Genomic DNA, 27,682 nt, shown 5'->3' with positions numbered 1-27,682 from the left:
ATATAACTATCGCATTAGAGGAGAACTACCTATATTATATTATGTTCTTATGATTTTATGCAGTTACCATAAGAAATAGGAGCAGAACTAGGCCATCTGGTCCCTCCAGCCTGCTCTGCCATTCAATAAGATCATGGCTGATCTTTTCACGGACTCATCACCAATTTACCACCTGCTAACCATAACTGTTAATTCCTTTATTGTCAAAAATCTATTTTTGCCTTACAAACCAGTGAGAAACAGAACTGGGATTAATACCAACCACCCCAGCAAGCTGAGGCGTACAAATAAACAGCGGGACAGTCACCGACACTTCACCAGAGGCGCACTGACGCTGGTACCCAGCAGGGTGCTGAAGCGTTTGCAACTAAACCCACCAGCTCAGCGAACAGATCTACAACCTCATCCACAATCCAAGCTACAAATCTTCTCAAAAACCTTGAACACCTATGGGCGCATCACCCTCAAACTGGACTGCAGATGGGAAACAAATGCCATCTGTCTGTGGACGACCTGCGAACAACTATATTTCCCGCACATATGCCTCAGAAAGCAGGTACTACCTCAAAGCTTAAAGTCTAAAACACCTTCCAAAATCCACAGGCACAGAGGACAGCTGAACAGAATGGCCACAGAATGACAATGGTTATGATCAACAATGACCACAACAGCTTCCACAAATGTGCATGGGAAAGTGCGTACCCAAAACACTCTGTACTCCAATGCAACCGATCAGGAATGGACGTCCACATTGGAACAAGCCATCAGCATACAACAACAAAAGACCAGAACAAAGAAAAGAATAGCCCTTCAAGAAAAAAACTGTCCAAAATCACCCACAATGAGATGGACAACACAGATTCATGGACTAAAAACATCTTGGACAGACCACTTACAGACAGAGAAGATCGTCCTAGTATGGGACTGAATTACAACGATAGAGATGCCAAACAGACTGACTTGCTGGCTGCTCTGGAAGACACTAAAGAACAGTAGACTAACGGAAGAAGTACAACAGACCATCAGACATATGATAGTCCCAACACTGAGCAAAAGAAAGTAAGTGGAACACATTCAACACAGAAGAGAGGAAAGCCCTGGAAAGACTCAAGAAAGATAGGAACATTGTAATCTTACCAGTGGACAAAGGACACATGACAGTAATCCTCAACAGAGCCCAATACATTGAGAAAGCAAATGCACTACTAGCAGACACCAACAACTACCAACAGATGATGGCAGACCTGACACCACAGTTAGTTAGGGAACCAGATTACAATGACCCTGAAGAAATTATACAACTCAGGAGCCATCATCAAGAGGTATTACCAAAAAATGAAGCCAGAGGGATCCAACACACCTGGATCCAACGCACTCCCCAATTTACGCAAACCAGGGGCCCCCCTCAGACCCACTGTTTCACTACGAGGAATACCAACATATAGGCTTGCCAAAGAATTACAACAAAAACTGAAATACTTAGTGGACAATGCTACCCACTCCATCCACTCATCCCAAGAAGTTGTCATCATCATCAAGGACACCAGGATAGAAGAGGACGAGGTGATGATATCCTTCGATGTGACAGCACTATTTACATCTATAAACAACTGGCCTAGCCAAAGACACAATTACTGGATGAATCAAGTCGGCAGGCAACCCAGGACACCAACATTAGTAAGGACACCACCATTAAAATTTTTTGATCTGTACCTCACAATCTACTTCACCATCAATGACAACATATACAAACAAATCAATAGAACACCAATGGGATTCCCAATATGAGGGCTGATTGCCGAAGCAGTAATGCAAAGGTTAGAATGGACAGTGCTCCCCGCTCTACAATCCAAACTTTGGCTCAGATATATAGATGACACCTTCATGATCATTAAATGCTCAAAACTAAAATAAATCTACCAACACATAAACAACATCCTTACTGGGATAAAATTCACGAAAGAAGAAGAGAACGACAACTGACTACCCTTCCTGGACATAATGGTAGAACAGAAAAACAACAGGGAACTCCAAGCTAGCATATATAAAGGCCATACATACACAGCAGATACTCAGTTACACTAGCAACCACCCCAAAACTCATAAACAGAACTGCATCAGGATACTATTTAAACCAGCCACAACACATTGCAGCAACCTGGAACCACACAAAGCAGAACAGGAACACCTATACAGTGTCTTCAAAAGTAATGAATACCCAAAAAGCACAAACCACCTTTACCTCCAAGACAGACCACGACAGGAAGACACAATATGACCAGGCTCACTAATCACCCAACCGTACATCAAGGACATCAAACACATCCACATTCACACAAGCCAAACAGAGGCACACCAGGGAATTCTTGGAGGCCTGGTATTCCAACTAGAACTCCATCAACAAACACGTTGAATTAGACTCTGTGTTCAAACCACTGAAAAACAGAACTGGAAGTAATACCAATCACCCCAACAAACCGAGGCATACAAATAGCAAGCTAGACAGGACACCGAAGCTTCACTGGATGCGTATAGTTGATGTTACCTAGCAGGATGATGAAATGTTTGCAACCAAACCCACCAGCTTGGCATGCATGTCTACAACCTTATCTATCTTCTCCTTTAAAACATTCAATGAGGTAGCCTCAATTGTTTCACTGGGCAGGGAATTCCACATATTCACAACCCTTTGGGTGAAGAAGTTCCTCCTCAACTCAGTCCTAAATCTACTCCCCTAGTTCTAGTTTCACTCGCCAGAGGAAACAACCTCCCTACTTCTATCTTATCTATTTCCTTGACAATTTTATATGCTTCTATAAGATACCCCAACGTTCTTCTAAATTCCAATGAGTATAGTCCCAGTCTATTCAATCTCTCCTTATAAGCCAACTCTCTCAACTCTGGAATCAACCTAGTGAAACTCCTCTTCACCTTCTCCAGTGCGAGTACATCCTTTCTCAAGTAAGGAGAGCAAAACTGTACATAGTACTCTAGGTGTGATGTCACCTGCACCCTAGGCAGCTGCAGCATAACCTTCCTGCTTTTAAACGCCATCCCTTGAGCAATGGAGAACAACATTCCATTTACTTGCTGCACCTGCAAACCAACTTTTTGTGATTCAGGCACAAGGACACGCAGGTCCCTCTGCACAGCAGCATGCTGCAATTTTTCATCATTTAAATAACAGTCCATTTTGCTGCTAATCCTACCAAAATGGATGACCGCACATTTACCAACATTGCACTCAATCTGCCAGACCCTTGCCCACCTACTTGCCCTATCTCTATCCCTCTGAAGCCTTTCATTGTCCTCTGCCCACTTTGCTCTACCACCCATTTTAGTGTAATCTATGAACTTTGACACACTACACTTGGTTCCCAACTCTAAATCATCAATGTAAATTGTAAACAATTGTGGTGCCAACATTGATTCCTCAGGCACACCACTCGCCACTGATCGCCAACCCCAAAAAACACCATTTAGCCCCACTCTTTGCTTCCTGTTAGTTAACCAATTTTCTATCCGTGCTAATACATCACCTGTAACGTTGTGCACCTTTATCTTGGGCAGCAGCCTTTTGAGTCGTGCCTTGCTGAATGTCATCTGGAAATCCAGTCCACTGGTTTCCCTCTGTCCAACATACTTGTAATGTCCTCAAAGAATTCCAGTAAATTAGTTAAACATGACCTGCCTTTAATACATATGTCCGATGGGACAATTTCTATCCAGATGTCTCACTATTTCTTCCTTGATTATAGATTCAAGTATTTTCCCCCACTACAGATGTTACACTAATGGGCCAATAATTAGCCACCCTTTGTTTATCTCCTTTTTTAAACAGTGGCGTCACACTTGTTGTTTTCAAATCTCTTGGAACCAACCCAAATTCAAGTGAATTTTGATAAATTACCACGAATGCGTTTTCCACTTCCCCATCGTCCTTTAGTACCCTGGGACTCATTATATTAGGGCCAGGACATGGGTCTATCTTTAGCCCCAGAAGCCCACATTAGGGGCATTTACACACTCCTTGGATAAGCAAATGGATAATGATGGGATAATGTAGTGGGAGATGCTTAGATTAGTTCACAGGTTGGCGCAACATCGAGGGCCAAAGGGCCTGTTCTGTGCTGTATTCTTCTATGTTCTATGTTCTAAGCTTAATCAACACTACCTCTTTAGTGATAATGATCATTTCTAGGTCCTCACCTGCCGTGGGTTCCTTGTCATCAATTATTGGTATATCATTTGTGTCTTCCACTGTGAAGACCAACACAAAATACTTGTTGAATACCTCAGCATTTCCTCATTTCCCATATTAAATCCTGCTTCTCATCTCTAAAGGGTCAGTATTGAACTTTAGCCATTCTTGTTCATTTTATATATTTGTAGAAACTTTTGCTGTCTGTTTTTATATTCTGAATTAGTTTATACTCATAATCCATCTTACTTTTCTTTTTAGCTTTCTTTGTAACTTTCTGTTGACCTTTAAAGATTTCCCAATCTTCTACTTTCACACTAATTTTTGCTATGTTGTTTGCAGTTGCTTTCAATTTGATATCCTCCTTTATTTCCTGAGTTATCCATGGCTGATTGTCCCTTTTCCACCAGTCGTTCTTTTTCACTGTTGTATATTTTTGCTGAGCACTATGAAAAATCACTTTGAATGTCCTCCACTTTTCCTCAATTATCCCACATATAGTCTTTGTGCTCAGTCGACCTTAGTCAAATCCTTCCTCATACTATTGTAGTTTCCTTTGGTTAAGCACAAGACACTGGTATTGGATTTTACTTAATTACCCTCCAACTATATTTTAAATTCAACCATACTGTGACTGCTCCTTCCATGAGGATTCCTAACTATGAGATAATTAATTATTTCTGCCTCATTACACAGGACCAGATCTAGAATAGCTTGCCCCTTTGCAGGTTCCATCACACAGTGTTCGAGGAATGATCATGGATATATTCTAAGAACTCCTCCTCAAGACTGGCTTGATCCATTTGATTTGACCAATCAATATGTAGATTAAAATCCCCCATGATAATTGTTGTACCATTTTTACATGCATCAGTTCATTATTTGTTTACTGCCTGCACCGCCATGATGTTATTATTTGGTGGCCGATAGACTATGACTATCAGTGACTTTTTCCTGTTACTATTTCTAATTTCCACCCACACTGATTCAACATGTTTCTCCATATAAACAATACAATTTCTCACTGTCACCTGATGTCATCCTTAAATATCAGAGCTCCACCAATGCCCCCCACCACCTCATTCCTTCCTGAGTGTCCTTCTGAATAGTCTGATACCACTGGATATTTAACTTGCAGTCGTGGCCACCCTGCAACTATGTCTCTATAATGGCCACTAAATCATATCTACTTGTGATGACTTGTGCCATCAACTCGTTTACCTTCTTTTGAATGCTGTGAGCATTCAGGTAAAGTGTCCTTATGCTAGTTTTTATACCTTCTTTTTGAATCCTCACACCCTCAGCAGAAGAACTTTTGTTTTCAAACATTCTCACTGTTCCTGTCACTACCCAATTTCCACTCATCTTAGTGCGACTCTGCTCAGCAGTTTCTTGCTTCTTATTTACTGTCTTAATTCTCTTTTTCCTTAAGCCCTCACCCACTCTAGATAACTTAGAGCCTCCCTTTAGGTTCCTATCCCCTTGCCAAACTAGTTTAAAGTCCACCCAACAGTGCTCGTAAAATCATCCACAAGAATATTGGTCTCATCATTGTTTGGGTGAAGACTGTTCCTCTTGAACATGTCCCACCTTCCCAGAAACAGTCCAGATATTCAAAAATCTAAAACCCACCTGCCTACACCACTCCCCCAGCCATGTAACAAACTGCTTAACTTGCTAAATCCTAGCCTCACTAGCACATGGCATAGTAATATGGAGATTGCTACCGTTCATGTCTTGATTTTCAATCTGGCTCCTAACTCCCGAAAATTCAACCTTCAGAACCTCATTCCTCTTCCTATCTATGTCACTGGTACCAAAGTATGCCATAACCACTGCCTGGCTCCCGTCCCAACTCAGTAAACTGCAGGGCCCATGCACCAGGGAGGCACCACACCATCTTGTTGTCAATAGAGTGGGTGAAAAGCACCTCCCTGTGCCCCTAACAATTTGAGTCTCTAATTACTACAGTCCTGACTGCCTTTTTCTCCAATCACTGAACAGCTGAGCCACCTGCAGTGCTGTAGGTTTTGCTTTGGCTGAAGTTCCCAGAGGCTTTATCACCGTGGCCAGAACTCAACACAGAGTATTGGTTGGCTACTGGGATGGCCTTAGGGTACTCCTGCACTACTGCCTCACATTATACTTGTGTGCAATTGTCCTCATTTCCTTTCCACCTGCACACTTTCACTCTGTGGGGTGACCACTACCTTGTACATGCTACCTGCATTACTTTTACTCTCCTAGATGCACCTCAGTGCCACCAGATCTCGCTCAGGCTCCATAACACTGCGATCAAGTCGGAGATACGGACGGCACTTACTGCACGTGCTGCTCATCAATGCAATCAGCATTCAAGAACAACCACATGTTAGAGGTGGAGCACTCCACTTGAATGTAGTACCTGCACCCTAGGGGTTCCTTCAAGTTAAGCTCTCTAATCAAGTCTGCCTTATTACACATCACCAAATCTAGAAATGCCTGTTCCCTAGCAGGCTCTACTCAAGCTGTCCCAAAAGCCATCTTGTTGACATTGACAAATTCCTGTTATTGAGATCTGCTACCAATCTGATTTTCTCAGTATACCAGCTTATTGAAGTCCACCATGATTAATTCTATCTTTTATATCTCCTGATTTATTCTCTTGTTCACATCCCAACTACTGTGAGAAGGCCTGTTCATAATTTCTTTTTTCATCTCAATTGAACCCACACGGATTTAACAACTTCCAACTCTATACCACTTTTTGCAATTGATTTACTTTTGCTTCTTACTAACAAGCCTAGCCACCCCTTCTTTGGTCATCTGCCTGTCCTTTCAAAAGGACATGTATCCTTGGACATTTAGTTTGCAGACATGATCCCCCTACAGACATGACTCTGTGATACCCATAACATCACAGCTGCCAATTTCAATCTGCACTAGAAGCTCATTTATCTTGTTCCCTTGTGCTTTCAAGTACAACACCCTCAATCCTGTGTTGACCACTTCCCATTTCATAGTTGTCACCTTATCTGCTGTGCCTGATGCTAGATTCCTGACCGTTTCCATGCTCTCTGTCCTATTACTTATTTTGAAAGCTTTAATAACCAATTTCAGGGCAGTTAATCTGAAGGATATGACTGCCTTCTGAAACACAGCATCCAGATAATTCCCCACCACCACCACCAACTCCCCCCCCACCCCCACAACAGTCCTGATGCATTGCAATATTCAAAGCTCAGGCTCCAGCTCATTAACTTTGAGCCAGAATTCCTCATGCAATCAACACTTGCACCACTTGTGGTCGCTATTAACTACATTAGGGTTCATTAGCTCCCACATCATACATGTGCAACATATCGCCAGGACCAGCATCTCTATTTTATTTACTTGGTTCTTAATTTGATTTTTAAAGAGTTCCAGTGGTTTTCTAGTTTGTAGCCTGTAAATGTTTCCCCTATTTATCTTCACTCTGAAAGAAACCTCTATTAGATTCATAACTACAACTAACCATGAACTTATGGTTTATCTATGATATCACTCTTTTGTCCTGGGTTCCTGATCCTGGGCTTCAATTTATCCTGTTAAAAGACTATTACAAATAATGAAGTGATAAAAAAACAAGCAAAAAGCACCTCTTCCCCATTGCACTGCAGTCCCATTCTTCCACCAACTTCCCCGAACTACACACTCGCTGCATCTCACTCTGGATGTGATCTTTCCTTCCTGACTGTGCAAACCCTACTAATCGTGTGCTTTCAACACGCCCTCTCTTGGGAAGATCAGGAATTTTTATGACCAGAAACACCAAGTACAGTCGGTAATCTTGAATTTTCTCTGCTGGTTTCTGTTATAACAGTGATTCGAAGATTTGGCAACCTGACTGTATCCAGAGTAAGTAATACAAACCAAGGGATCAGTTGAATGAACTGGCACTTTGTTGCACAATGTTGGTATTGTCTGATTTTGTTCCTGTTGAGTGGGTGGTTCCTGCAGTCAAAAATGTGACTGGTTAGGCTGCAAAATGAGCAGAGGTGACAGTGGTTGCAACTGATTGTACTTTCTTGATGCAATTAAAGGCCCTAACAATACTGCCCAGCAGTTGCTCTCTAACCTTACCCTTCTTGAAATCCCTTATCCAGACCAGCTACCCATATCTTTTAGGAGGCAACATTTTTTGTGCAGTAATGGTTATTTTGAACAGCATCTGTATATGCCTGAATTGGTGTTCACTCTGGGAAGCAATCTAAATTGCCCCTCTTTTATTTCATAGAACCAAGCTATTTAGTCATGTTGTGAGTTGAATTTTTAAATCAACACTATATGGCCAGTTCTGGCACAGACAGCTCTAAGATGAGCAGGGTGAAGCTGTAAATGAGCAGGGCAGCAAACATACCTGGATTTTGCTTCTTTTTTTTGTGTCTGAGTCACTTGTTCTGGCTCTCATTGTAATCAGGGCATTTTGGAGAATTTGAGACACATCAAATGCTCACTGTCATTGCAAGCACGTTGAACATTTCATTAGCAAGCTGTGGGTTGTTACTGAAAACAACATCTGGAATACGGTAAGCGACAAACATCTTCCATGGGGTTCTCACAACAGCGGTCATTGGTGTCAAGTTTTTTAACCTCAATAAATCTTGAATAATGTGCTACCATTATGAGGTAAGAATGACATTCATTCATGATAAGTCCATACCCAAAAGGTCCCACGGTCTTTCAGGAAGTTCTGTAGATATGAGATTTCCTGTCATTGCTTAATTAGCTCAGTTGGCTGGACAGTTGGTTTGTGATGCAGAGTGATGCCAATAGAATGGAATCAATTCCTGCACCGGCTCACCTAGGATGTGGTGACCTTCAGGTTAAACCACTACCAGTCACCCTCTCTCCATTGAGAAAGCAGACCTTGGGTCTGATAAGCATATGTATTGTAATTGATGATGATGAGATTCGCTAACTGCTTCAATATCCCTGAACACTGAATAAGTCCCTTCTACTCTTGTTCTACACTTATATTTGCCTTTGTTTCCTCAGTCAATCATCTGAAGAATGTCATTTTGGTAATTTTAGAATTACCAGTTGATTTTCAAAAACATATAATTCCTTGACTATAGGGGAGTACTACCTGTGTTCAAAGAATGTTCACCTACACGTTTGTTGTTCACACTCAGTGATGAGCATTTCTCTGACATCATTGTAAGGTTGCTCCAGGGTCCCAAAGCCCTAACATAAACTATATCATAGAACAAACAAGTGCAAGGGCTGAATAAAGACACAAAGGTCGGAGGTGTCGTTGACAGTGTAGAGGGCTGTTGTAGGCTGCAGCGGGACATTGACAGGATGCAGAGATGGGCTGAGAGGTGGCAGATGGAGTTCAACCTGGATAAATGCGAGGTGATGCATTTTGGAAGGTCGAATTTGAAAGCTGAGTACAGGATTAAGGATAGGATTCTTGGCAGCGTGGAGGAACAGAGGGATCTTGGTGTGCAGATACATAGATCCCTTAAAATGGCCACCCAAGTGGACAGGGTTGTTAAGAAAGCATATGGTGTTTTGGCTTTCATTAACAGGGGGATTGAGTTTAAGAGTCGTGAGATCTTGTTGCAGCTCTATAAAACTTTGGTTAGACCGCACTTGGAATACTGCGTCCAGTTCTGGGCGCCCTATTATAGGAAAGATGTGGATGCTTTGGAGAGGGTTCAGAGGAGGTTTACCAGGATGCTGCCTGGACTGGAGGGCTTATCTTATGAAGAGAGGTTGACTGAGCTCGGTCTCTTTTCATTGGAGAAAAGGAGGAGGAGAGGGGACCTAATTGAGGTATACAAGATAATGAGAGGCATAGATAGAGTCGATAGCCAGAGACTATTTCCCAGGGCAGAAATGGCTAGCACGAGGGGTCATAGTTTTAAGCTGGTTGGTGGAAAGTATAGAGGGGATGTCAGAGGCAGGTTCTTTACGCAGAGAGTTGTGAGAGCATGGAATGCGTTGCCAGCAGCAGTTGTGGAAGCAAGGTCATTGGGGTCATTTAAGAGACTGCTGGACATGCATATGGTCACAGAAATTTGAGGGTGCATCCATGAGGATCAATGGTCGGCACAACATTGTGGGCTGAAGGGCCTGTTCTGTGCTGTACTGTTCTATGTTCTATGTTCTATGTTAAATGTGACCTTCAAAAAATATATAAAATATTTATGGCAAATAACTTTGAGAGCCAAACAAAGCCACAAACAGATATCAGAAATATTATTGGATGGGGAATATTGTGGCAAGTGGAATTTAACACAATAAAATAGGCAGTGGTACATTTTAATGAAAACTGAATGAGAATGTGCATGCAATGTGGAAGAGGAGATATATGTTAGGGTTCAGGCTCTCAGGAGATTAAATGCAATGCCACAAAATGTAACATAATTAGAAAACAAATACAAATTTTCAGTTTAAGGCAAGAACACAATATATAAAATTGAGGTGTAATTGCGAATGTATATAAAACATTATACAGACCAGACCTGAACTACTATGTGCAATTGTGGCCTCTTCAAGTCAAAAAGAATGTTGAGCCAAGAGAGAGAATACAGCACGTACTCACCAAAAATACTGCCTTGTAATATCTACACACAAATACCAGGAGACCTCTAAGTTTAGGCTTGTTTTCATTAAAAATGAGGAGACCACAGTCATTTGGTTGAACTGTAAAAATTAAAAACGAGCTGCTGAGGGATAACAGATGAAGACAGTTTCCAGAGGTTATGGGGTACAGAACAAAGGGAACAAAGATTTATGATCAAATGCGAGAGATATTTTTGAGAAAACTGGAGAACTGCTTTCCTCTTACATTGAATTTGAGAAATTTGGAATGTACTACTGAAGTCAGAGTTTGAATATAATTGTGACATTTAATTGTGTGCTTGTCCTTTGGCAGAAATTGGTCTACTGCTATGATATAGGTAATGGCAGGTACCATTTATCTCACTATTATTTTGACATCAAAATTATGGCTCACTGTCACTTACACTTCTAAAAAAGGTGAATGCACAGAGCTTCACTTAGAAGAGTTGACATGAACCTCCAAGATGAACTCAACACTTACACTTTTTCCACTTCAAGAAATTCTGAATTAAAAAATCACATTTTTCTTTGGCCTCTCTTATTGACAGAAGTCATTACACATCTTGACCCTCACATTGCGGAATATAAATGCTCATTCTGTAAAGGGAAACATATAGGTTTGGATAGAAGATTGGCTGACTAATGGGAAGCATAGAATAGAATAAATGGGGCCTTTTCAGATTTGCAGGATGTTACAAATGGTGTGTCATAGAGTTGGCTGTTGAGGCATCAAGTGTATATACTTTATATAAATGATTTGGATAATGAGGGCCAAAGGCATGGAAACCAAATTTCTTGGTGACACAAAGATAGTTAGGGAAGTCAGTTGCAAAGAAGAACCAAACAGGCTACAAAGTGGAGTATATTAAGTGATGGCAAAGATTTGACAAATGAAGTTTGATGTGGGCAAGTGTGAAATTGTTTCTTTTGACAGAAAGTGTGGAAAAGCAAATTATCTAAATGGTGAAAAGTTGCAGTGCACTGTGCTGCAGAGAGATCTGGATGTCCTAGTGCATGAATTGCAGAAGATTAGTATGCAGATACAACCAGTAATCTGGAATGCTATGCTTTATGGCAAGGTGAATCTAATGCGAGAATAGAGTGGTTATGTTTCAGTAATACAGGGCATTGGTAGGATGCATCTGAAGTACTGTATACAGTACTGATCTTTGTGCTTATGGAAGGATTTGGAAGGACTTATGTTGGGAACAATTCAGAGCAAGTTCATTAGACTGATATATGGAATGACTGAATTGTGAGGAATGCCTACAGGGGCTAGGTCTATCTTCTTGAGTTCAAAACAGCCAGATGTGACTGAGTTGAAACAGATAAGATCCTGAAGGGACTTGATCAGGTAGATGATGAAAGAATATTTCCTCTTGGGGGAAAGTCTAGAACTAGGGGTCATAGTTTAAAAATAAGTGGTCGCTTATTTAAGACAGAGATGAGGAAACATTTTTCTCTCAGAGTTTGAGTCTTTGTAATTGCTTTCTGCAAAACCCATCTTTGTAGAATCTTTAAATATCTTTAGGGCAGAAGTAGATAGGATCTTGGTTATGAAGGGAATGAAAGACTAATCGGGGATATGCAAGAGTATAGAGTTGAGGTTAAAATCAAATTAGCCATGATCTTATTGAATGGCAGAACAGTCTCGAAGGGTTGAGTGGCCTCTATGTTTGTTCTTGTTTGTAGATTCATATACTCATTCTTCTGAGTCATCTTTCTATGCATTCAAATCCCATTCCAGGCACTTGAGGTCATGAATCTAGGCTGACAATTCACTGCAGTGCAAAGGACGTGTTACACTGTCAGCATGGGGTCCTTCAAATTAAATGATCCATTTGAGGTCTCAACCTGAGCATAAAGGATCCCATGCAATATTCCCTGTAAGTTACATTTCATCAGGTTTTGCAACAACAGAGGTAACATGTGGCAGCTAACAGGCTTTCCTCTTTAAGATACCACAAACATAATGCTGCACAAAAAAAGGTATCACAATAAAATGAAGAGGTCGTGCATAACAGGTTAAAAGAAAGACAATCCATTGATTTTTTTTTACCACCACTTAACGAGCAGGGAAACTTTTTATGTGTCCTGACCGACATTTATGTCTCAACATAACAAGTTATCAAAATCAAACTATGCTATCATTTATAACTGTTCATGGGTTCTTACACAAATTGTCTGTTGTCAGTCTACATAATAACAGTAAAACACTTCAAAAGTATTTCATGGGCTGTGAAATACTTTGCAATGTAAAAAGGACTTGACAGATCAAATTCCCTTTGTTACCAACTCAAAATTCTATGATTACATTAATAAATCGACAATTTATTAACACATACCCCACATAAGCATTTGAACTGCATATTTATCCAGCAGTATATTGCTGGAATGTTATGGCAACCCTTCATTATTAGGGTAGGTTTACTTGACTAAACAAAAACATAATTACAAGGTCATCTAGACATTATGATATTGCTGATTGCGGGAGCTTACTGTGCACATATTAGTTATTGCATTTCAGACAAGTGTTACTGCACTTCAACAATATTTCACCACTTATAAAACTATTTGGAATGTGGTAACGTTCTTGTATAGAAATACAAGCCTTTTCTTTTCAAATGTTACTTTTTATCCCTATGTCTTTACGAGGAAAGAACCTGTAGCCCTCAAAATAGCCAAAAACGCTTATGATGCTAACTGGAATTCAGACAATTTTCTTTGGATGTGTAGTTATCAGAAGCCTTTTAGGGATTGTTACAAAGGAAATAGATACAAGATGAGCTACTGTAATTCAATCAGCGCAGCTCCAATGTTATTGTGCATCGGAATCAAAGTGCATGCCATTTCTGCTTTGATTCAGCTTGAATTTAAACAAAGTATAAAAACACATTTTAGTATGTCAACTCACTCAATGTATAGCAAAATGAATCCATTGTTTTAAGTGAGATAAATAAATTCTTATCTTTCCACAAGAATGAGATCCATGTAATATATTCTAAGTCAATCAACTTTAAATGATACCACTGAAAAGTAAATCTGTTAAGTGTCTAGATGAAGTTGAGACAGCAACCTCCCTTGAGGGGTGAAGAGAAAGCTAATAAATGACATTTTTTCTCATCATTATTAGCAGGCCACAGATGGCAACATTGGGGATGGGTTACATGCATTGTCCTTGCATTGTTTAGTTTATTTGATTTTCTGGATCCCTGGCTCATACTTTGCAAAGCAAAAGAAAGCACATTTGTTCAACAGTAAATATCAGCAATCTTGAGGAAGCTAAATTGGATGAGAATTATTTAATTTGCTTTTTTTAAAAAAAATCAGAATCAAATTCACTTCTGTGAATGCAACCAAAGTGCAGACACTGTGCCAAGTTACTTACCATATGATGGTGTACCACCCATTCTGATTGTTCATTTCACGAGGTCACAAGTCATCTTCAGTTTTATTTTTATCATAATTGTTCTGCTCACGGGTCTGATTCCCTTAGAATCAAATAATTACTATTAAATCTGCTTCCACCATTCTTTCAGATAATATTTCTAATCACAACTCACCATGTCAAGAGATGTTCCTTCTCATAAGCTCTGGTTCCTTTCCTAATCACCTTAAACCTATGTCCTTGGTTACCAAGCATTCTGCAACAAAAGACAATTTCTTGTCATGTGTTCTAATAAACCTATTCATGCTTTTGAACATTTCTATCAAAACACGCAACTCTAAACAGACTGGGCTCTGTTTGCCGGTCATTCCACATAGCATCCGTGGTACCATCTGAATAGATTTCTTCCGCAAACTTTTCAAAGCTGAATTAACATTGTTTTGAAAGCGTTGTGCCCAGAATTGGACATGATGCTTTAAGTTCTAAAGAAGGAGTCACTAGACCTGAAATGTTAACTCTGCTTTCCCTGCACAGATGCTGCCAGGCCTGCTGAGTTTTCCAGCAATTTCTGTTTATGTTCCTGATTTTCAGCATGTGCAGTTCTTTTGGTTTTCATGCTCCAGATAAGGCCTAACCTCTACTTCATAAGGGTTTAGCATAATCTTCTAGCTCTTGTATTCTCTTCCTCTATTAATAAAGTCAAAAGGTTCCACATACTTTGTAAACGGCTTCTCAATTTTACCTGCTAACTGTTAAGATTTGTGTTCAGAAACGTCACAGGTTTTCTACTCCTTTTTAAATTGCACCATTTGGTTCATATTTCATTTGTTTAATTTTCCTATCAAATTGTTTGACTTCTCAAATTTACTATGTTAAACTTTATTCAACAGATGTCTGCTCATATCATCAGTCTATATCCCCCGAGATCTATTATCCTCCGCATTGTAGATAATACAAAACTCAAAATGTAGGAAACAAAGTCTGTAGGCCAAAATCCATGTTTTTAATATATATTAAAAACAATGGTCCCACTAGCAATCCCTGGGAAACAATAAGTATATTTATTTTTAGACTCAAAAGCAATCATTTACCTTTTATCTTTGCTTTTATCCTTCAGTTTTGTATTCCTATTGCTCCTGTCCCTTTAATCCCATGTTAACAAGTCTGATGTGGTACTGTGACAAATCTCTTTTAGAAGTGTATGTTGACATCAACCACATCATTTTTATCAACTAACGGTATTCAAACTAGAAGGTGAATTTGAAACAAAAACCCTGAGCTTTCCCTTGGAATCATTCTTTATTAAGTAAAACAATGTTGCAAATTTCCCAGCCACTTACTCCCAGCTGTTCTCTTTCCAAAAAAATGACACACTTTTAATGAAACTGTTTGAACATTTTGTGACATATCTCTACTGCAGGTAGGATGCAAACCCAGAGGGGCACTAGTACTTCAACACTCTCTTTTTATGGACATTTTCTAATTAATTTGTTCAGAGATGTTATTATACACCTACCAAGCTGGTGGATCTTGAACCCAAACTTCCTGGCCCGGAGGTGGTGGAAAAACTCAGCAGGTCTGATAGCAACCACGGAGCAAAGAAACTGAGTTGATGCTTCAAATCCAGTGACACAAAACATGAGCTTTAGTTTTCTCTCCACAGCTGCTGCCAGAGCTGCTGAGTTTCTCCTACACTCTGTTTTTGTTCCACTTATTCTTGTCTTATGTTATCAAACATTGCCACCACGCCTCCTTTGTGGCTATAATGACTCTCTGCTTCAGTGAAAGTTCTTTTGTTCTTTCCATATTCAGCTCAGTTCTCTACTGTACTATGAACCTTATAATAAATTTTCATTCAACTTCCACGGCCACCCAGATAGCTGTGGCTCTAAATGAATTCCTTCCTGCTTATTGGGCTGCTTCTACCTCTACTCAAACCATCTCCTGTTTGAAAGCTTCTTATTGTTCAGTTACAGTTATGCCAAGCAATTTATTTTGCTTTCAATCCATCTGAGCCAAGTCCCTCCACGATCCATTAAAGCTATCCCTCTACTTGTGATATGTTTTTATGTTTGATTGAATTACTATCCTCAATCTAACGATGTTATGATAACTCTTTACAAAATGCTCTCCCATTGAAGCATGCTCCACTTAATAACCAACAAGATCCTGCAATGCCATGTTCCCAAGAGGATTCCCAAGTTCCTTTCCTGCATCTGCTTTACCTCTGTCTTTCTGCATCATGTTCATCTCTCAGTGGTCTCTCACTAATGCCAGCCAATTAACTCTAATAAATATTTACATGCAAAGGCCTTTTGTGCTTGGTTACTTCTACATAAGTAATAACCTAAACATATAGGTACTGAGGGTGTACCAGATTTACAATTTCACATCAAGACACAAACTGCAAAAAATAAAAGGGGGAAGTACAAAGGATCAATTTATTTTTGAGTAATCCATACTTATTTATGCTTTAGAAAACCTGCTTTCTTAAACCAATTGTTGTGAACAATGCACTTTACTTGAATGATTTTTACAAGAAAAAATCTTGCTATATCAATACCAATTCAAAATAATTAGCACTATTTCTTTTGAATGCAGGAGGTCAATGATTATTTGGGACTGAATCAAATAGAAGGATGGAAACACAGAACCAAAAAAAATCTCAAAAATATAATCTGATGAGATCCCTGTACACAGCACCTTGGCCTTGGTCAACCACTGTCAATTTAGATTTCTCAATGTTCCCAGTTTCTGAATAAAGAAGTTTATTCTAAATTTCTAGATACAGTCGCTCTATGCAAAGAAATTATAGCCAATGATGTCACATGACCAGTACATTACAGGAGTGGCACAGTGGCTCAGTGGTTAATACTGCTACCTCACAGCACCAGGGAGCCAGGTTCAATATCACCCTCTGGTGACTGTCTGCTTGGAGTCTGCACATTCTCCCCCCATGGGTTTTCTGTGGGTGCTATGGTTTCCTCCCACAATCCAAAGATGTGCAGTTTAGGTGGATCGGCCATGCTAAATTGCCCAGAGTGTCCAGGGATGTGCAGGCTGGGTGGGTTAACCATGGGAAATATATGGTTATAGGGACAGGTAAGAAGTAGGTCTGGGTGGGATGCTCTTTGCAGAGTTGGTGTGGACTCAAAGGCTGAATGGCCTGTTCCCACACTGTAGGGATTCTGTGATCCTCTACATCTCTTGACATTAGGAGTCACAATACATTTTATGATTCAAGATTATTGACAAGGTCAACAGTCCAGCATCTTTTAATTAATAAAGAAGAAACAGATTTTAGAAACCTAGCCTGCAACATTCTGATGTATTTACACTCATGTCATGCAGCTCAGATCAACTCAGGGCTGCTTGACACAGCTGGCATTTTCATAGTTTCTTTTGCTCATGTTGTATGCAGACAGGCCTCAAGGCTGCAGGTTTACAATGGAATTCGAAAACAGATCAGTTGTATAAAATTATGATTTTTTAAGAACATTACAAACTTCAGATACTCTACCAAAAATGAGAAATTACCCCTCTTAAAATCATAGAAAGTTTTATTTTTGCATCAAATTCTGGATATTAAATTCATTGAAAAGATGCTTTGTAAGCACCTCTTTCCCAGAAATGATGTAAAGAGCTTCATTCTGTTAATTATTTTGGTTACAGTGACTGTAAATTGTCACAACCCAGAGACAGAGTTCTGAAGAAGGGTCACCAGACAGAAAACATTAACTCTCATTTTCTTCATTGATGCTGCCAGACCTGCTGAGCTTTTTCAGCAACTTCTGTTTTTGTTCCTATTTATAGCATCTGCAGTTCTTTCGGTCTTCATTGCGTATAAGAGTTGGGAGGTCACATTATGGCTGCACAGGACATTGGTTAGGCCATTTTTGGAATATTGCATTCAACTCTGGTCTCCCTGCTACAGGAAAAATGCTGCAAAACTTGAAAGATTTCAGAAAACGTTTACAAGAATGTTGCCAGGGTTGGAGAGTTTGACCTATAGCGAGATGCTGAATAGGCTGGGGTACTTTCCCTGGAGCATTGGATGCTGAGTGGTGATCTTATAGACGTCTATACAATTAAGACGGGCATGGATAGAGTAAACAGCTAAGGTCTTTTCCCCAGGGTAAGCGAGTCCAAAACTACAGGGCATAGACTTAAGGTGAGAGGGGAAAGATTTAAAAAGGACCTAAGGGGCAATTATTTTCATGCAGAGAGTGGAGCATGTATGGTGCATGACGAGCTACCAGAGGAGGTGGTGGAGGGTGGTACAATTACAACATTTAAAAGGCATCTGGATGGGTATTGAATTGGAAGGGTTTACATTGATATGGGCTAAATGCTGGCAAATGGGACTAGCTTAATGTAGGCTATCAGGTTGGTATGGATGAGTTGGGCCAACGATGCTGTACATCTCTATGACTCCATGACCCTCAAAATTTCTCGACTGTTTCTAGCTGGACGTGAAGATTAACAGATATCACCCAAGTTTAAAATTTAAACAGAAATTAACAATTATTAATAATACAACTTTAGTAGAACATGGATAAACAACAAGGCAATCTCCTTAATATTTATTACTTAAAGTCAAGCTATAGGCCCCTACTGTCACACTGACATACCTAGTTATGTTTCGTCACAAACTTTGTTGATTCTTTCCGTCTTAAATTTCTTCAGTTTTGACGATAATAAAACACATTCCCGCTAAACCTGTATAAAAAAGGTTTCCATCTTGTTGACAGTATGAAATAAATTTTTCATGGCAACATAGCTAATCTCAATTGATTCTGCCTTCTATCTGAGTCCTCCACGAGTTTAGAAAGCACGTTAAATCATTTGTCAGTTATTTCTTGACCAATTGCTTCATGGCCAGTTGTTCCTTATTCAACTGTTTCTTTGCCTGTTGTTCTTTTACTGGCTGGTCACGTTTTTGTTGTTCCTTGAAGTGACTAGTCAACTTCTTCTGCCATTTGAAGAAGACTAAAGGAGGGTATGCACTCATACTGAACAGTGAGAATTCTGGATTGTGATGTATGTAAGTGTTGACAACTATTTGTCATCTCCTTTCAGAGCTGATACGTGCTGCATCTAGATTTCAGTTTCACTCACATTGATTGACTTCCTCAACATTCAAATCTTCTTCTGAATGCAATAAACTCGGCAAATACTCACCAGCAACTCCAACAAATATTTTGTCTCTTCAGAATTCTGACTCTAAATCAAAAGCATTGTATTTTTTTGACGAATCTATCAAGACCATTGATGTAATTGTTTATGGACTCTGCTCGGTGGTGACTCCCTCTGTTAAAACTTGCACTTTCAAAAATTTTGTTGGCTTGAGATTAAAGCAATTGCTAAACAATTTCAGCACTTCTTCAAAAGTCTCTGCTGCTTTTTTTCATACCTTAGGGAGGTAGAGTCATCAGCTGTGCTTTCAATTGTATACAGAAGTCAATTTACTTGTTCAGTTTCTGATTTAGTATCTAATTTGGAAACCATTCTGCATGTTAAGTTCCAACTGGCCCACATCAGAAATTAAATCTTCCCGGCAATATTATTTCTGATGCCATGCCTTCCTGATTTGAGTATTACAAATTAAAAGTATTTTAAACAAAGTGGTAACGTCAGTGCTGCTATACTGGGCTTTCCCATGTGGCCAAATGGGAGATTCCGACCTATTTGCGGCTAAAATGAAAAATGTATGCCTTTTTCACTGGATAAATTCTATTGCTGCATTTGTTTTATTACTCATGAACTGTGGGCATTGCTCGCTGGGCCATCATTTATTGCCCATTCCTAGATGTCCTTTAGAAGGTCCTGAATGGCACTGTTACAGCATGAAGCATCACCAGTATGGACCACAACCTCTGGTTCCTCACCCTCTCCCTTCAGAATATCCTGGGCCCAGTCAGAAACATTTTTGACCCTAACACCAAGGAGGCAACACACATCCTGGAGTCTCGCTTGTGGCTAGAGAAACACCTGCATCTCTGACCATAGAGTCTCCTATTACTACTGCTTAAAATGGTATACCTGTTTGAGAAGGGAACAGCCACAGGGAAATCCTGCACTACCTGCCCAAGTAGTTCAGCTAGAGCTACTTCTATGTCTCTCTCCAATCTGGTTTTTATCTGGATGCAGTACAAAAAAAATCTATCTTCAGTGTTCATCATTCTCAGTAGTAGTGCAGTCACCATCATTCTTAATGCCTCTTCACTATCATTCAATTGTGCAGGTCTGTTCTCGCTAAGGTTATTCTTATCTAGCCATACACAAGGCCAGGAAATCATCTGCAATGTTTTTTTCTTCCCTTTCCCACAGCATTGCCTTTAGAGTCCACAGGAGCTTTGTCTGGTGCTTTAAACTAACACTCTTATATGCACATTGAAACACTAGTTTGGTGTCTCTCCGAGCTGTTTGCGTCTATGCATATACTATCCACAAGGCTCATTGCTTCTTATCTCGAAGTAAGGCTCTTGTAATCTTGATGTACTGTAACAGTCCTTTATTTATATTTGTACATTGTGGTTTAATAAATGCAGATTGCTGATGTAGTATCTAAGTGTTCTTTTTCTACATGCTGATACCAGCCTGATATCTTACTGAAGTCTGACTCATCATCATCAATTACATCATCATTAAGATAGGTCTCATACTACAGCACGCACCCACCCCCCAAAATTTCTCTCAATTTCTCTTCCGAAAATTTGGTGTAAATTACCCCATTGTTAACATTAACTTATTTACATAGGAATTGTCATCATTAGCATAATTATTAACATAATGTTCACCATCCAATGTCAGAATCTCCTAGTTTAAGAGATCTTGAACTCTGTCAGGATATCCTGATCTGGTTTGCTTGGTTTTTACACCTGGGTGATGGTGTTATATCATTTCTGCAATTGTGATATCCCTGTGCACACTATATAACACAGTATCAGTACATCAGTCCTACACACTATGATAATCGTACTCAGTCTCACTTCCTGGTTCAAGTGAGATCAATGCCTTCCTGTTCTCAAATTCCCCTTTAGATATTCTGACAATATACGATCACAGTTGACCTGTTTATCTGATGACTTTGGCTCCCGGCTTCCTGATCCTTCACCAGGTTTGAGGCCTGACTTTAAGGCTGACCAAGTAATTGTTTTATGTCAAGGGATGTCTCAGTTCTATTGCTCTTTGCGGTGGCTTTTCTCAGATTGTTTTACCTTCTTGTTATCTTAAAAGACAATTTTTGGCTTGGGATTATGTTCTAAAACTGAAACATCCACATATAAATCCCCTTCCCTTTAACATTTCAGCATTATTAAATGGCATTGATCTCTAAAAGTGCAGAGGTAATTCTCAGTCAGCACACTAATACAGAGACTTTGAAGTCTTAACCGTCCTTTCTGCTATTTTCTTTGACCAGGTTTGGAATGGAGAACTTGTCACTTACTTGATGCCTGCCTTCAACATTGCTTGAAACACTCATTCATGAAATAAGGTTCATTGTCTGATGCTAGTTTTTCGTGGAAACTATGTATTATAAAGAATCTTTACAGTGCTCTAACCACTGTGTGTACAGAGAGCTCTGGGTGTCCTAGTGCATGAATCACAGAAGGTTAGTATGCAGGTCCAACAAATAATCAAGAGAGTTAATAGAATGTTATGTTTTATAGAGGGGAACTGAACGTAAGAGTAATGAGGTTATACTCAACTTTAAAGGGAATTGGTGAAACTGCATCTAGAGTACTGTATACAGTATTGGTCACCACACTTACAGAAGGTTGTTAATGCATTGGAAACAGTTCAGAGGAGGTTTATCAGATGAATACCTGGAGTTAGTGGATTTATTTATGAGGAAGGACTAAACAACCAGGCCTATATCCTCTGGAGTTTAAAAAAGTTGGAGGTGACTTAACTGATACACACAAGATCTTGAAGGGACTTGACTAGGTAATTGTCAAAAAGATGCTTCCACCTAAGGCAATGGATGCAAAATCTTTAAATATACTTAAGGCAGAGGTAGAAATATTGCTGATTACAAAGCAGATGAAAGGTTATTGAAAATATACAGAAATGTAGAATTGAGGGTGAAATCAGATCAGCCATGCTCTTAATGAATGGTGGAACAGGCTCAAAGGACTGAGTTAATATACTCTTGCTCCTCGTATACTGTCACTTCAATCCATCTTAAATAATTGTCAACAAGGACTAAATACATCTTCCCTTTGAAATTAAACAAGTCTGTTGCCAGCTTTTCCCATGATCTGTCTGGAAATCTTGCAATGAATAGCTCTGTAGGCACTTGACTCTGCATATCACACATTTTGGCACAACTAATTGTAAACCTGAGATAATGGGAACTGCAGATGCTGGAGATTCCAAGATAATAAAATGTGAGGCTGGATGAACACAGCAGGCCAAGCAGCATCTCAGGAGCACAAAAGCTGACGTTTCGGGCCTAGACCCTTCATCAGAGAATTGTAAACCTGTATGTCTTTCAAAATGCCTGGTCACCACACTGATTACTTTGCTCTTGCCCTCACTTTGCAATAACTAGACATACCCAATGATATTTTTACGGAATTTCTCTTTTTATCAACTTTGAATTAACAATTCTATCATCATTCATTAATAGCATTCCCAAATATAATTGAATACTATTGACAAATGCTGTCAGTACAGTGTAGAGCTGGAGGAACACAGCAGGTCAGGCAGCATCATAGGAGCAGGAAAGTCGATGTTTTAGGTTTACACCCTTCATCAGGGCTCAGTGGCAAATGCTGTTATTTCTTGTGGTAGCTTTTTAAGCACTTGGAGTGCCAGACTATGTTTTGAGCACTCTGAACTCTATGCACCCATCATCAGATATTTTAGTTGCATAAATTTGCCTGAATTTTCCTTCAGTTGCTAGTGACATGTCAGTCATTGTAGAATAAGTCACTACTTAGACCAGAAAAAATCTTCTTTTTCTACTTAATTCACAACTGTTCTTCAGAGCGTATATGCTTTTACTTGCACCTTCTCTAGAACACAGACAATGGCATAGTCATATCTCATCAACTACTCTTGAATCTTCATATATCGACATGTTTCTGGGATTTCCTTTGATTCAGAAATTGTTACCAAAGGCTGGTGGTCTGTCTCAACTTGGAATTTAATGCCATGAGACCATAAGAACATTAAAATTTGGAACAGGAGGAGGCAATCAAGCCCATCAAGTCTGCTCCACATTCAACTTAATCGTGGCTCATCACATCTTGGCCTCAACTCCATTTTCCTGCCTGCTCTCCCTAACCCATTAGGAATTTTAAAAAACTCTCTTCAAATTTATTCAGTATGACAGTGTGCACTAAATTCTGTATTACTGAATTCCACAGATTCACAAATGTTTGATGGAAGTAATTCCTCCTCATCTCTCTTAAATCTGCCATCTTTTAGCTTCGACCTCATTCTAGATTGCCCTATAAAGGGGAAGCATTCATTGTACACCTGCCTTTTAGAATCTATGCGGAACTCCAGTTGCAGACTCAACAATGCCTTGTTCAAATGCAACAACAATTCATACTTTGATACTTGATTCTTTCAGCCTTAATTGCTGAAACTCTATTTGCCCCCCATTTAACTGCCCTACCTGCATACAAGCTTTCTGCAACCTATGCATGAAGACACCCAGATTCCTCTGCACCAAAGCATTTTTAGGTTTCTCTCTATTTAGATAACAAGTTACCTTCTCATTCTTTGCATCAGAACAGATAACTTTTCACCTAAGCTATCTACATGCATTTGTAAATTTCTTATTTCTTCATTGTGACTTATTTTCCTACCTATTTTAGTGTCATCTGCAAATTTAGCTATGGTATCTTCTATCGCTGCATCCAAGTTATTAAAATAGATTGTAAATGGTTAGAGCCTAAGGATCAAACCCTGTGGCATCCCATTAGTTACATCTTGACAAGCAGAAAGGGATATGCAACTTAACTCACTGCTTTCTGTTGGTTGGCCATGCCTTTATTCAAGTTAATAAATTACCCTTATCATCTAATTATTTTACCTTGTGTATTAACCATTTGTGTGGCATCTCATCAAATGCCTTCTGGAAATCTAGATATACAGGTAATTCTTCTCTCATGCGATAGTTGCATTCTTATGTGACCATGCATTCTAGAAAATCATGTTATAGGGAAATGGCTATTGAAAAATCACCATTCCTGTACAGCAGAAAGTATATGTTATTCAAAAAGCGTCCACTATTCATCAATCGCATTATAGCCAATTTGCATTAGCGAAACGTGCTACTGCAGGATTACAGTTACTATATCTACAGGACTCCCATTATCAACATTGCCTGTTACTTCTCTTTGATGAATTCCAGCAAATTAGTCAAACATGATTTACTGTTCCTAAAACCATACTGACTCCTCTCTGATGAAGGGTCTGGGCCTGAAACGTCAGCTTTTGTGCTCCTGAGATGCTGCTCGGCCTGCTGTGTTCATCCAGCTTCACACTTGATTACCCTGACTCTGATGGACTACATTTTGACTTTCCAAAGGTCTCATTACTACTTCCTTAGTAATGGATTCCAACAATTTCTCAATGACAGACATCAAACTAGCTAGTCTATAATTTCCATCTGCCTCCCTTTTTGAGTAAGATGTTATACTTGAATTTTCCAGTCTACTGGAACCTTTCCAGAATACAGTGAATTTTGGAATATTTTCAGCAATGTGTCCACTATGTATCGCCAATTCTATAACACACTAAGATGTAGTCCACCACACTCAGGAAATTTGCCTTTAATACCAATACCTTCTTCTGTATACTTTCCCCTAGTGATGGTAATTGTTTTAAGTTCTTCCTTTTCTATAATCTGCATTACCAATTATTTTTGGGATGGCTTCAGTGTCCCCTACTGTGGAAACTCAGGCAACATCTTGACTTAGTGCATCTGACATTATGTTCCTCGCTGTCAACTCCTCAGTGTCATCCTTGAAGGTGCACCTTTCAATACCTTTCTTCCTTTTTATGTGCTTAAAGAAACTTTACCTATTCATTTTTATATTTTCTGCCAGTTTTCCTCCGTAATTAATCTTTCCTTTTTCTATTACCTTTTTTTTTAAAAACTGATTGCTTGTTAGTCTTTAAAAGTTTCCTAATCCTCCAGTTTGCCACTGGTCTCTGCAATACAATATGATTTAGTTTTCGGTCTTATGTTATTTTAATGTTTAATGTGTTACCTGGGCATTATCAAACTGTTGACTGTGGGATTTCCCTGTAAACAGAATGGTGCCCGTTTGCTATGTATGATATATTACTAGCTGTAAAGAGCTTTGAAAAATACCAAGATGACAGATGCTAAGAGATACATTTGGGGGCTCGGTTTTCTTTCAGATCAGAATGGAATGGATTACCTTGCTGGAAACAATACTTATTCCATTTATTAACTGTGCAGTTTCTCCCAAGGTGACTGACTCTATGCAGGGTTTAGCAATCAAGTCCTCATTTTGAGTTTCATTATTTTGAAATCTGTCTCTTCACTACCTTCTCTTTAGGGATGGAAACTTACATCATTACTTGCTTTTCTGTCCTCGTGTTGATGTAGAGTTTATGGGATTGGTGAAGCCCAGGCAGAGAACTGCAACATCAACATAAGATAATGGTGAGAAGAATTTAACAAGGCCTTGATCAAAACTTAGTGAATGTAAGATGAACAAACAGATCTAACTCCATATACAAAATTTGTTGATATCACCACTGTCATGGGTCAGATCTCAAGCAATAACAAAGTACAGGAAAGAGACAAAGCTCTCTGAAGGGTCTAGGCCCGGAACGTCAGCTTTTGTGCTCCTGAGATGCTGCTTGGCCTGCTGTGTTCATCCAGCCTCACATTTTATTATCTTGGATTCTCCAGCATCTGCAGTTCCCATTATCACAGGAAAGAGACAGACAGCTTAGTGGCAATGATGTAAAGATAACAATCTCTTCCTCAATACAGCAAAATAAAGGAGCTGTTCATTGACAAGGCAGAGATCGATAAATTCTTGATCTCACATGGAATCAAGGGCTACAGGGAGAGTGCAGGGAAGTGGAGTTGAAAAGCCCATCAATCATGATTTAATAGGCCGAATGGCCTTACTTCCACCCCTATGTCTTATGGTCTTATCAGGAAGCAGAGTAGAGGACACACCCCAGTCTGTATTAATTGGACCAGGTTAATAACCCCAATCAGGGAACTCATAGTCTACGAAGTCCACCTGACTGAACATGTCATGAACAATACAACAATTAACAACCAAAGTATATATTTAAGTGGTCTGTCATCACTTTGTTCCCCTTTATCACTTCCCCTGTTTCTGACTATCAGATTACCCACATTTATTTTCTTTTATTTTCTTCTTGTACCTAATAGGAGTTTTTACAGTCAGTTTATATGTTTCACACAAACTCACCCTATTCTCTCCTTCTTAATCAATTCCTTTGTCTTCCTTTGTAGAAGCTTCCAAACCTCAGGTTTGTTCCCTTTTTTGACAAATTTGTATACTCCTTACTTGGCTCTAATACTATCTCTATCACTAACTTCCCTCATTAGCCATTGTCAAGCCACATTTCCTATTTTAATTTTGGGCCACACAGGAATGCACAATTGTTGCAATTATCCATGTGCTCTTTAAATTTTTATCATTGCCGATCATTGTCATCCTTCTAAGTAACGCTTTCCAATTTATTATAGCCAACTCACACATGGTATCATCATTGATTCCTTCATTTAGATAAGGGACCCTAGCCTCACAAAAATGATGCCCAGTCTGCTTTTCTGGGTAGGCATAACAACATCCCATAGCACCATTTTGAAAAATAACAGGGGAGTTATCCATTGTATACTAGTCAATAATTAATCCTAAATCAATATGTTAAAAAAATTATCTACTCAATATTGCATTGCTTTTTGTGGGAACTGCTGTGAACAAACTGGCTACACTGGTTCCACTTCAAAAGTATTTCACTGTCTATAAAGTTCTTTGGGACATTTGAGGCCATGAAAGGTCTTATGCAAGCAACTCTTTCTTTTCTTTATGTGCAGATCTTTTACCACTTTGTACTCTCATGTTATAGAAGTGTGGTTCAAATCTGCTTTCTCTGGCAATTATTAAGTGAGTAATTAAACGTTACTGATGATTGGGCAATTGATATGGATTTTTAAGTTTTGATTTTGTGCAATCCTTATCAATTGCATTTATCATTTTGGATTTTGGCTGAAACATTAGTTCCCAAGGCCTAATTGGAGAATCTGCTCACTCTCCAAAGCTGCACAGTTGTGACTAACAGACGCAGAGGGGCACAAAAATTAATAGACACACCTACTGGTGGGCTATGTTTGGAACACAGGCCGTAGAATCATCTCACAGTGTGATTGCTTAACAGAGGGCAAAGAATATACCTTTAATCAGTAGTAATTTGGAATTCCTTCACTCAGAATTGTGCCTTCTAGCTTCAAATGCAATTCT

General features: G+C 39.4%; 1 protein-coding gene across 9 annotated transcripts in view; it reads right to left on the bottom strand.

Moving 5' to 3' along the window:
- Nucleotides 1–27,682, bottom strand: part of disp3 (dispatched RND transporter family member 3) — a 443,035-nt gene that overhangs the window by 266,547 nt on the left and 148,806 nt on the right. For 2 of the 9 annotated variants that reach the window (XM_059638078.1, XM_059638082.1), the window contains one exon: nt 14,356–14,436. The exons of the other annotated variants lie outside the window; for them this stretch is intronic. The gene's annotated coding sequence lies outside the window, so the exon portion shown is untranslated. The remainder of the gene's footprint in view (nt 1–14,355; nt 14,437–27,682) is intronic. 9 annotated transcript variants of the gene reach the window in all.

Source organism: Stegostoma tigrinum, chromosome 28 (genome assembly GCF_030684315.1).
Source record: "Stegostoma tigrinum isolate sSteTig4 chromosome 28, sSteTig4.hap1, whole genome shotgun sequence".
NCBI lineage: Eukaryota > Metazoa > Chordata > Chondrichthyes > Orectolobiformes > Stegostomatidae > Stegostoma > Stegostoma tigrinum.
Note: the sequence above shows the minus strand (reverse complement) of the source record. Positions and strands in the feature narration are given on the sequence as shown.